Consider the following 12,572-nt stretch of genomic DNA (forward strand, 5'->3'; position numbering starts at 1 on the left):
CAGCAGGACTGCCCTGTGAGCTAGTGGGCAAAGGCTGTGGTTGCTCCTGGAAGGTGTTTGCTCTGCTTGCATTCACTCTGTCTCCATTCCACACTGCTGTGTGTGTCTCATCGAGTTGGTGTTGGCTCTTGGCGCCCACAGACCGCTGTGGTTGTCTTTGGTAGAATACAGGAGGGGTTTCTCATTGCCATCTCCCAAGCAGTATGAGATTGTGCCTTTCAGCATCTTCCTATATCACTGCTGCCCGACATAGGTGTTCCCCATAGTCTGAGAAACATATCAGTGGGGATTCGGACCCGCAACTTCTGGTTTGCTAGTCAAGCCATTTCCCCACTGCACCATTAGGTGGCTTATCCAGAGAGAATTCCCAGGTGGACAGAGGTGTGGCTAAACCTACATCCTTTTGCTCACTCATTTATTCTCTTCTTTCTGGGTGATGTGGCAGTGGGGATTTGGGCAGGTGAGTGATCCGAAGCATCGTTTGCTCACTCTTCTGCACCACCCTGAGGTGTTACGAGGTGAATAACCAAGAGTTGGCAGCAACAGCCTGTGTTCTCCCTCTGGATGACACAGTAGTGTGGATTCTGATGTTGTACCACCCAAAGGGAGCACCAATATGGAGGAAGAGGAGATGGCCAGTACAGAAGAAAAGGAGATTAGTGAGCAATTACTTAGCTCTGCACATTTGCTCAACTTGTGTCTCTCAGCAGCAGCATGGCAAGGAATGCTTGAGTGATGGTTGTAGGCAATTTTCCCTCGAACAGGGATTCCCAGATGTTGACTAAAACTCCCAGAATCCCTAGCTGAAATAGCTGTTGCTTGGAAATTATGGGAGTTGTAGTCAACAACATCTGGGGATCCCTGTTAGAAGGAACACTGGTTGTAGGAAGCTCCTCTGGCTGCTTCTGATTATTTGCTTGTCCCTTCCTTCTCCTTCTTTACCTGGTTGCTTTTAGGGTGAACAAGCAACTGAGCTGGAAGAAAGATTCCTTGACTGCTTACAGGAGCTGCTGCTGTTTCTGCTCTGTGTGGTATTCTCTCTGCCAGCTCATTCACCTTCTCTGGGTGCTTGGTGGTGGTGTCCAATCCTCCCTATCACTGTGTCGCCCATATGGAGAATGGAAAATGACACAAGCATGCGTGACCTCGTACTAGCAGCCACTTCTTTCCACTTTCATGCCTGTTTTCTCCTTGGGTACCATGGGGGGGGGGAGATGTTGACCCCAGTGGATGCAATACTTATTGTTTTGCTGCCCAGAGATAGAGTGTGGGTTTGTGACTGAGAGGGCTGCTTGCGCCTCTGTCTCTCTGGGCAGTGCAGTGGGGCTCAGTCCTCCCTGTGATGCTGCCTAGAAAGAGAATGGGCACGTGAGAGGAGACAGTGGTTCTCTGGCTTATACACCCCCTTTCTGAGTAGCTCTCCTGACCCCAGCTCTCCCTGCTGTGTTGTTCATAGAGACAGGGTGATAAATCATGCTTACTTGGGAGTGAGACCCATTCAATCAATGGAGCTTGCTTCTGAATAAACACGTTTAGGTTCAGGGGAGGTGTCAATTTAATAATAAAATAATAATTAGCATTTATGTAGCACATTCCAAGGATTCAAAGTATTTCACATACAGTCCCAGCAATCCTTACAACAGGCTTGTAAGGTAGGCCAGTATTTGTTATCCCATCTGGTAGGGAAGAGGGCAGTGCTGAGAGATGGTAGCTTACACAGTGACGTAATTAATGCCTGACTAATGTGAAATTTGAACAACAACAATAATAATAATAATAATAATAATAATAATTCGATTTCTATACCGCCCTTCCAAAAATGGCTCAGGGCGGTTTACATAGAGAAATAATAAATAAATAAGATGGATCCCTGTCCCCAAAGGGCTCACAATCTAAAAGAGAGGCAATAGACTTTGCCTCACACACAGCTCACACTATTAAGCCTTACACTAATAAAGTGGGAGAGGTCACCTGAGACATACCTCCAAAAGAATATTGCCTGCAATTTGGCTTAACAGCATGTCTAGTCCAAAGCTCTGTTATGACACAGAGGATTCCCATTAACTCACCTATGAACATATAACAAAATATACATATTCAAATACATTTTAGAAAATTAATGTCAAAAAGGAAATTGAATTAATCAAATTAACCTTTTTTAGAAAAATTACTGTGAATTAAATGGCCATGCCATATCCCTCTGTGAGCCAGGCATGCTGAAATATAATGGCAGACCTTAAAAAAAAAAGAAGTGGTCTGGATTTCTGATCTGAAACAGAGAAATATTAGGTACAGTGCTGTGGAGTTCATTGCTTTTAAAGCTAGGAGACCTGTGCTGATTTGCCAAAAACAAACAATCTTGCAGAACTAGGCTGCAACCCTTAGTCCTGTACAGTCTCAGTTGACTGGCCCTGAAGCCATATGTAATGATTGGAATTGAGTACTGGATTCTGCATATTAAATCAAATGTCAGTTCATTCTGGTGCATCAGCACTCTTTCCCTGATGAGAAAGTCCGAAGCAAAAAGAGTAATGTCTCTCTTGGTACTTCCAATCACCAGCAGGAATGTGAGATGAGCATAACTCCATCTGTCATAGCAACATAAGCCCTGGGTGAGAAGTCCTCTGAATTACTTGGCGGGGGGTGGGGAAGGTTTATCATTCTGTGGACATGGAACTCTGAGCAACAGAGAAACTTTTTCCCATTATGCTAGAGAAGCAGGAATCCATTGGAGAACTAGGCAGCACTGGAAGCAAGTTCCTTCAGCTTGTATTATTGACAAACATCTATGATAATACACCATATACAGTATGCACACTAGTTACCCAGGGCTTGGTCTGAGGGCACATGATGCAGAACTTTGCGGAAGCTAATTGGGTCAGTACCTAGTCTGGTCAGTGTGGGTAACCACCTAGGAATCCCATGAGTTTTAAGAAAAGTGGAATTGTATGTATGTATTTATTTATTATGTATGTATGTATTTATTACATTTATATACTACCCCATCCAAATGCCTCTGGGCGGTGCACAACATACAAATGTAGTAAGAACAACAACTAGCTAGAGAGATAGAGACATAGATGCTTAATTTCATCTTGTGCATAGAAACTCACACTTTATCAACACAACAAAGATCTGCTTGATATAAAGCAAGTACTTGCCACTGTGTGTGCACATACAACAGATAACACTCTATGTACAACATGCTAAACATTAAGCTCTAACTACAACACATAATGTAAACCATCTATTGACTACGCTCTCTCTTTGAGGGTACTTCTAGACCTACTCTTTATTGATCTTATTGTCCCAGTCCTTGTTCTGTTTTGAGATGGAAGTAGAATTGCTACTTTCACACCAGTGTGTTTTTGTGTGCATTTTAGTACTATCCAAAAAACATACTGCTTGCATATAAAGGGGGAAATGTAGTGCCCCAAACCATACATGTAGTCGTCACTGTGTAGCTGAACCAGGGCTGTAGCAAGGTTTGGGAGGGCCCTGGGACAAAAAGTGAAAATGGGCACTAACCCTGCTACCTTCCTCTTCAAGGGGAAGAGCAAACAGTAAGCTGTCACCCATTCAGTAGGCCTCTCTCCCTTAGGGACCCGGGATATTTGTCACCCCTTGTTCAGTTGTAGCTACACCCTTGAGCTGTGCCACTGTTTTGAAAACATTCAGAAAAACTCTGTTAAACAATGCAATGATTTAAGCATGGGGAAAGTACAGGCTAATAGCGGATGGATAATAATGTTGTATGAACCCCCGTAAAGAATAAGTGAAGAAAGCTTGACAATCTTGGGTGAAACACCCCCTCTGGAAGTCACCTGAGTAAAGAAGAAGACTACAGGCTTGTTCATATGACCTTTTGGGGCATGGGTTGGAGAACTCCTATCCCATTAGCAGCACATGACCAGAACCTCTGTTTGGGTGCACAAGCAAGGCAGCTGTGGTGTTCGTTGTTGAAATTGGCAGCTACAAGCTCTACTCCTCCCTGGAAAGTTATCCAAAGGCTTCTCTGCCTTCCCAACATGCTTTGCAGTGCCAGCAGATTAGGAAAGCTTCATAATCATACATCTTATTTATGTATTATTTCTCTGTGTAAACCACCCTGAGCCATTTTTGGAAGGGCGGTATAGAAACTGAAATTATAATTATAATGTCAGTGAATGCCCTCTGGCCACAAAGGAGCAGGTGGGGGAGACAGCCCTGCTGGTGGCTCCAACTTCAAGATCATAGAGTGTGCTTTGCAGAGTTGCACATCCATGGATAGCAGCCATTATAGCCACAACACTCTATGGTTCCCGTGAGGTGGAAGGGCATGCTCCATCCAATGGCTGAATAGAAGAGCTGCATGAATTATCACGACCAGAGAATCCACCCTCACTTAAGAGCTGGGCAGAAAAGCTGGGTTATCCTGCTTAGAAAAACCTGGAGGGATATGCATGAGTTCTTACAATCCTGCAAAACAGGGTAATCCAGCTCCTATCCTGGTTTTAATGGTCATGTGAACCAGCCTTATCTCTGGGGAAGGCTCAGTGTTGCCTTCACTAACAACTTTTTGAATCTTTGGAGGTAGGGAAATTGGCTAACATGACATGCAGTGTTACAGTTTTATCATGCAGCTGTGGACTTCTAAGGTAGTCCTGATGCTGTTCAGATGCAGCAGTTGTGGAAGCAGAAGTTCCACAGGTTTCCCACTTTGTCACATATGGGGAAACCTGCAGAAATGCTGCTTCTGCAACTGCCCATTTTTACCAGTTTCAGGGCTGCATTCCAGGTCTACACCAGCCCTGGGTGCAGATTTATGGAGCCATAACACTATGTGTCATTATGATTGTGCACTATTTATATGGGACAAGGCAAGAGAGAGGAAATGGCAAAGTGGCGAAAGACAGAGTATCTCCTAGTTCTCGACCATTGTCAATGATGGCCGTCTCAGAGCCTTGGGACAGAAAGGAGAGAGTTAAACCATCAACTCTCTCTTCCAGTATGATCCTGATGAAAATGCACCCCCCCACACACACACAAAGCTGCTATGAGCCCTGGAGGAGAAGAACTTTCATAGGTGCCAGTTGTATTATCTTATAGAAGTTGGGAGGGGCATTTGTGTTGGGACTCTGTTGCAAAGGGAAAGACTGAATAAGTAAATGAAAAAAACATGAAAAAGTAAGAGGTACAGTAGGTCTGTGGCATTCCCAGGCAAAGTGTGAATGTATGCAATATTCCCTCTCGTGACTGTTGCTGGTGGCTATCTTACTGTATGTTTCTTTTTTTGATTGCAAGTCCTTTGGGGACAGGGAGCCTTTTTATTAGCCTACTTTCCAGTAGGCTTATGAGATCACCCAGCATTCCGTGTGTGTGTCCTTGTGTCCGTCCGTGTGTCCCGTCCTGTGTGCCAACTTCTCAATGCCTGGACCAATATGAGCCAAATCGAGTAGAGTTGTAGGGACACCTCAACAGTGTCGTTTGTGATGATGTCATCCACCCTGATCCAAGATGGCAGATGCATAAACTTTTGAGGCGCAAGTGGGCTAACTTGCGAACCGCTTAACTGATTTGAACCAAATTTGCTACAGCTGTAGGGACACAGAGGGATGCCCTAATGGTTTGGTGTGTGATGATTTCATTCACTCCAGTTCAAGATGGTGGCCATGTGAACATCTGAGGTGCAAGCAGGCTAATTTGTGGACTGCCTAACCTATTTGAACCAAATTGGGTACATTTGCAGTGAGTGACACACACGGACACCTCAATGGCATAGTTTGTGATGATGTCATCCATGCCAGTTCAAGATGGTGGATGTGTAAACTTTTTAGGCACATGGGCTAACTTGTGAATCTCTTAACCAATTTGAATCAAATTTGCTGCAGCTGTAGGGACACATAGGGGCACCTCAATGGCATAGTTTGTGATGATGTCATCTACCCCAATCCAAGATGGTGGATGCGTGAACATTTGAGGTTCAAGTGGGCTAACCTGTGTACTGTCTAACTTATTTGAACCAAATTACATACAGTTGTAGTGAGTGTCACACAGGGACACCTGAGTGATATAGTTTAACGTGTAAACTTTTAAGGCACAAGTGTGCTAACTTAAGGACTGTAATCGATTTGAACCAAATTTGGAACAGCTGTAGTGAGTGACACACAATCCAAGATGGCAGACACATGAACATTTGAGGTGCAAGAGATCTAACTTGTGGACCTCAATTTGAACCAAATTTAGTCCAGATGAAGATACAGTGAAAGGAAAGTAGGCTGATTAGTTCTTACTAGAACAACTTGTTTATATCTAATCTGATCTATCTATCTATCTATCTATCTATCTATCTATCTATCTATCTATCTATCTATGGAAACTTTGGGAACTTTTGTTGAAAAGCAGTATGTAAATATTCATCATATTTGTATTTGTAAGATGAGAACAGGCATCCTTATCATGTATACGCTCCTCTTGTCTTGTATACACCCAGGTTTTTCATAGAAAGTCATGGACCTACTGTACTCTTACATTTCATGGCCTTTTGGCTCCACTCAATCTTTTTTCTACTTACACCACCACTTTATAGTTTTTAAAAGTTAATTTCTATTGCCAAAAGTAAAAACAACTGCAAAATAACTGTTATTTCAAGCTGCATGTGACCTTTAGCTGTGTATGAGTACAATGAAGCATTGTGCTTTTTCACACAGTGCACAATTAATCTATGGAGTTCCTTGCCATGGGATGTGGTGATGGCCACCAGTTTGGATGGCTTTAAAAGGGGCTTAGACAGATTCATTGTGGACAGGTCAGTCAATAGCTACTAGTCTGGTAGCTGTAGGCTACCTTTAGCCTTAAAGGCACAATGCCTCTCAATACCAGTTGCAGAGGAGCAACAGCAAGAGAGAGGGCATGCACATACCTCTTGCCTGTGGGCTCTCCAGGGGCATCTGGAGGGCCACTGTGTGAAACAGGATGCCTGACTAGATGGGCCTTGTGCCTGATCCAGCAGGGCTGTTCTTAAGCATCACACTTTTGCATATGCTTCATAGAATTCCCCTCATTTTACCTTTCCTCGGGATCCCAGAGTGACAAATAGAAACTGTACCAAGAGATTTCTTTTCCTTTATTAAGTTTAATACATACACTGGTGTAAGTAGAAAGTGTCATAAATCAGGAAGGCACCAACACTACATGCACTTAAAACCTGATTTATTGACAGGATGGAGAGAGGAGTGATGCATGAATCAATTCCTACAGTTCCTTCATTGGTTGTCACAGCTTGCCATAACTTGTCACAAGTAAAGAAAACCAAAGAAGGACTTTATGCCACGGTATAATCACTAGAGCAGCCTTTTCTACCTCTGTCTTTAAAGAGTAAGTGTAGATGCACTTGATGCTTTATTAAGAAGGAGGTATGGCTTATACTAAATGCAATGTGTTATGTTGAAAAGGGATAGCATTATCTAATTTAAAAAAATAGAAGAAAGTTTCTATACACCCAGCTCTGAAATGAATTTGGACCATGATCTGCATACAAAATACATGAAAATTCTAAATCTTGATGTTTCAGCTAAAAGCTTATAGCCAAAGAACTGGCTGGCTAGTTCATATAAAGTGCCCTTAATTCCACCCTGCCCCGCAAACACACACACTAGCTGACATGATGTGCAGTGCTACAGAGTTGTAATGCTATGCCAAGGACTGCTGCGATCTCATAAGGCAGCCCTGATGCCGGTACGAATGGGCAGTAGGGCAGGAGCACTTCTGCATTTCCCCCCATTTGCAATGAGGGGGAAACCTGTTGTAGATGGAGTTCCAGCAACCCTGTCTTTTCCAAGCTAAATGGAAGGAATTATGAACAATGGGTTATGAAAATGGAAGCCCTCCTGAAGGCAAAAGCCCTCACAGAACCAAGACCAACGAATGGGGCGATTGCCCAAAAGAAATGGGATTCACAGAACTACAGAGCATATGGTTTCATTCTTCTAATACATTTCAAAGAGACTAAAATTGCTTCAGAGGTGTTGAAAAAACTAAAAAAGCTATATGGCAGAGAGGTGTTTCACACGGTGTGAAGCACCAGAGGGGTTCTGCAGGGAGAGTGGGCTTAGCCTGCTCTCCCCGCAGATGATCAACAGGCAGACCTGGGCAGCCGGATCGGCCACCCACACGACTGCTGGCTCCATCATGGATCCAGCAGGGGCTGCGGGGATTGGGGGCTGCACGACCCCCAGAACTTCCAGGATGCCCCGTTTAAGCACAGGGGGCATCTTGGAGAGACCCCCGAGCCCGAGAGGCAACATATGAGAAAAAATGGCATGGCATGGCCTACGACCTCGCAGAGGGCATTTGCGCATGCATGGTGGTGGCCAAAATGGTGGCCACTCGCTTTTACGGAGGCCCAAAAGTCTACATTTACCTGGTCACAGCGGTAATGAGGGAGGCCAGCGGGGGTAGAGGGAACCCATGCGGAACACACACACACCCCCGCCGCGGCTACAGCAAGCCCCCTGAAGGGGCTACAGGTAGTTCCTTTTTACCTTTAAAAAAAATTTTTTTTAAGTTCATGGACCAGTCCGGGACCAGACCGGGGAGGGGTTTCAATGGGGGCCGGACCAAACTGGCCCGGTTCTGTTTGAGGCCGGTCCAGCCTCGAACCAAACCGGGCCAGACGGTTCCATGCACACCCAAAATAATATGGGTGGCAATCGTTACATACATTTTAAAATAATTTTTCAAGATGTATATCCTCTGAGAGAGAAAAGTCAAGTGTTTGAAAGATTTAAGGAATATATTGCACTGGTCAATAACAAATTTGGAAGAAAACCTCAGAGACTAAGGTCAGACAATAGAGGTGTATACACGTCAAATGACATGAAAAGATTCCTAAAGGAACACATGATTTCACATGAACCTACTCCCACATACACACCTGAACTTAATGGTGTGGCAGAAAGGAAAAATCACTCTCTACTAGAAATGACCAGATGCATGTTACATGATGCATGTTACTTGGCAAATAAATTCTGGGTTGAAGTAGTGATGACTGCAAATTACTTGCAAAACAGATTGACAATCAAAGCAATAGACAAAAGACCTTTTGAACTATGGCATTAGCGCAAACCCTCTATAAACCATATTAGTTAGTATTTGAATCAAAGGCTTTTGCATACACCCCAAAGGCCAGGAGAACCAAACTCAATTGCAGATGCAAACTGGGAGTGTTGGTCGGATATGCCAAAAGGGATACAGAATCCTTGATCCTGACCTCTGAGTGGAAAGGTCAGAATTTGCAATGTGGTTTATTTTGATGAGAGATAAGGGCCAACTAGAGATGATGTACTGGAACTGATGTAAACCGCCCTGAGCCATTTTTGGAAGGGCGATATTTAAATCAAATAAATAAATAAACTTGTTCCAGGTGAAAGAGAAGCCATGTGAGTGGACCCTCATGAAGCTAGAGCCAGACACTGAACCCACGGAATCTGTGCCAGAACCAGAAGCAGGTTCAGAAGGGGCTGCACAGCCTGAGCTGGAACCAAGGTGCTCACAGACAGGGCCGGATTAAGCCAGTGCGGGGCCTGTAGCATATGTTATAAAGGGGCCCTAATTTTTTTAAAAAAATGCACATAAATATTAAAACGTAAATTATTTACTTGCATAGTAAAGTAATTCAATTTTTTTCATTTGCTATATTTTGGAGTATGAGAGACCAAGCCACAAACTCACACTTACTATAACAACACTGAACATTTATATACCGTTTTTCAATCAAAATTCTCAAAGTGATTTTCAATCAAAATTCTCAAAGTGAAAAATAAAGAGTGGATAGATGCTTCTCTGTCTCCGAAGGGCTCACACTCTAAAAAGAAAAATGTGGTAGGCACCAGCCACAGCCACTGCACAGATGCTGTGCTGGGCCTTCTCTTAAAAGGCGCATTTAGCAGAAAAGGGATATTTGATCTAATATGGACCAAATAAAACAGGTAAAGCTTTAACTTTAATTCCCAGTTGGAAGCTGGGCATGCAGGGCCCTCAAAAACGCGGGGCCCGTAGCAAATGCTACATTTGCTACTATGTTAATCCGCCTCTGCTCACAGAGGCCCAACAAAGGGGTTCCACCCAAAAGACTCTCACTCATGACCAAAGGAGGAGAGATTCAAGAACCCACCACATGGCAAGATATGGAAAGGATGCCCACAGCTGAAGCATGCAAGGAAGCAGTGTGGAAAGGATACACCAGCTACTATCAGCCTGGGATTGAGGAACCAAAGCCCACAGCAATGTTTGAGGATAACAAAAGTTGTATCCAGACCTCCCAGATGGAGAGATGAAGTCTTGAACTGAACACATTCCTATAAAGTATCACTGTGTTCAAGACATGCAAGAAAAAGGGGTAGTCCAGTTGGAGTACTGCCCAGCAGAAGAGATGGTGGAAGATGGATTGACTAAGCCACTGCCCGGAGACAGATTCCAGAACTTCGTGAGAACATGAGAGTCATGAGCCGGTGCAACAGGCGATGAGAAGGGGTGTTGGAGACAGAGTTCCAGTGCATCGACCTTTTGCACCAACTATCCTAATGACCACAGGTTCTCCTTACCTGTCCCTGCTTTCCTCTGCTCTATGACCCCTGCCTTGACTTCTCAGGTACTTTCTGTAATGAGTCAGTTCTCTTCCTTTACTCCTAGAGAGAAAGTGGGAAAATCTCTCTTTCTCCCTACCTATTCATTATGTAGCTGATAGATAGGACAGGTCTTTCCTATCCCAAATATATTCACTAATAAGCCTATTTTGTTTAGGCTCTACAGTGATCTCCATGTGTGTTACTTAAATAGCTGCAACAACTAAACTCTGCACTCTGCAACTGGAGTGGTAGCTTCCTTGGTGCTTTGCTAAATAATCACAAACCCAAACACAACCCGCAGAAGAGCTACTTGTGCTACTGCCCATTCTTCCCATCATTGGTGCTGAGTTCTGAGATCACAGCAATCTAGGCACAGCGCTACAACTCTGTAACCCTGGGCATCATGTCAGCCACTGTTTTGGGGTTCTTCTTGTCCCCTGTTAGGATTGTCAGGTCACAATGCTGCAGTGACATTTTGTGGATAAAATCGCTCATATCCGATCTGACTTGGATGCTAAGGTTTTTGCAGCACCAGAACTGGATGTTACCAAAACATCATCTGGCCTTGTTATATTGGATGGTTTTCACACTGTGTTGCCTGAGGAGGTGGACAAGCTGCTTGGAAGGCTGAGACCTATCGTGCATGCTTGATGCATGTCCTTCATACAGAGGCGTATCTAGGGAAAATAGTGCCTAGGGCACACACTGAAATTGCACTCCCTGTCCAAACTTCTGACGCCCATCTTTCAGATAACTTCACCATAATATCAGCTGAAAAATACAAGTGAAAATTGTTAATCTTTTAATATTTCAAAAACTATTTAGCAGTGGATGTAGCCAGACCAAAAAATGCTGGAGAACTACAAATTTCAGTATGCTGGGGCTCATTAAATACCCTAATACTATGTGGAGGTGTACTTGGAAAACTAAACAGAAGTGCCTGTCTAATTCTCTACTATGTATTGTAGCATCACCATTACATAAGTTAAAAATAAATGGAGAATTTGACTTTTCCCAGATACTCTGAAAATAATTAAAGGATATGCAGAGTAAACTGTGTCACTGCTTGGAATATATTCTAGTATTTCAGAAAGACAGTTAAAATGAGAGAAAGAGAGCAAGAAACTCCCAGTTGGCCATAATACGACAGATTTCACACTGATTCAAAGACAAACTCACCATTAATAACCATATTATTAAGACTTCACATTTAACTCACTTATCATAAGAAGCAAAGTAAGAGCAAATGAATACAATCCTAGCTCATAAACTTCAGCTCATTATTCTCAAGCCCTGATTCTCTGTACATAGTGCCAATCTGAATATATGTACAGTGTCTTTTTAAAAAAATTACCTGTAGCCCCTTCAATGGGCTTCCTAAAGGCCATGGGGGGTCTGCCCTCCCCCCGCTGGCCTCTAGGGCCTCATAGGGACCATTTGAGCATGTGCGGTGGCCATTTTTAAAAATAGTATTTTTTTTTAAAAAAAGACTGCTGAAAACAAAATGGCCACCGTGCATGCTCAAATGACCTCTGCAAGGCCTGGCATGGCCTAGGGCCTCACAGAGGCCATTTGAGCATGCGCGGTGGCCATTTTGTTTTCAGCAGCCTTTAAAAAAAATTAATTTTACAAAATGGCGCCCCCCTTCAAGTGGCACCTGGGGCACGTGCCTTGCCTGCCCTACCCTAGATACACCCCTGCCTTCATAGTTTGTGAAGTCTGCTAGGGAGGGACTGAGTCAATCGGTGGCGGGGGTGGTGAATGCTTCTGTTGTATTCTGTCTAGTAATCTGTTGTGTTTTGTTGTTTGGACATTTGTCCCATGGTGGATCCTGTAGAGAGTGTGTGGAGTAGAGTCAGAAAGAAAAAGGAGGGAAAGATGAAGGATAAAAAAATGAAGTTGCTTCTAAATAAAGCCTTAGTTAAACCTGCACAATATTTCTTTGTGTTTACAAGGGAAGCAGGT

This window comes from Hemicordylus capensis, chromosome 4 (assembly GCF_027244095.1).
Source record: "Hemicordylus capensis ecotype Gifberg chromosome 4, rHemCap1.1.pri, whole genome shotgun sequence".
In the NCBI taxonomy this organism is placed as follows: Eukaryota; Metazoa; Chordata; class Lepidosauria; order Squamata; family Cordylidae; genus Hemicordylus; species Hemicordylus capensis.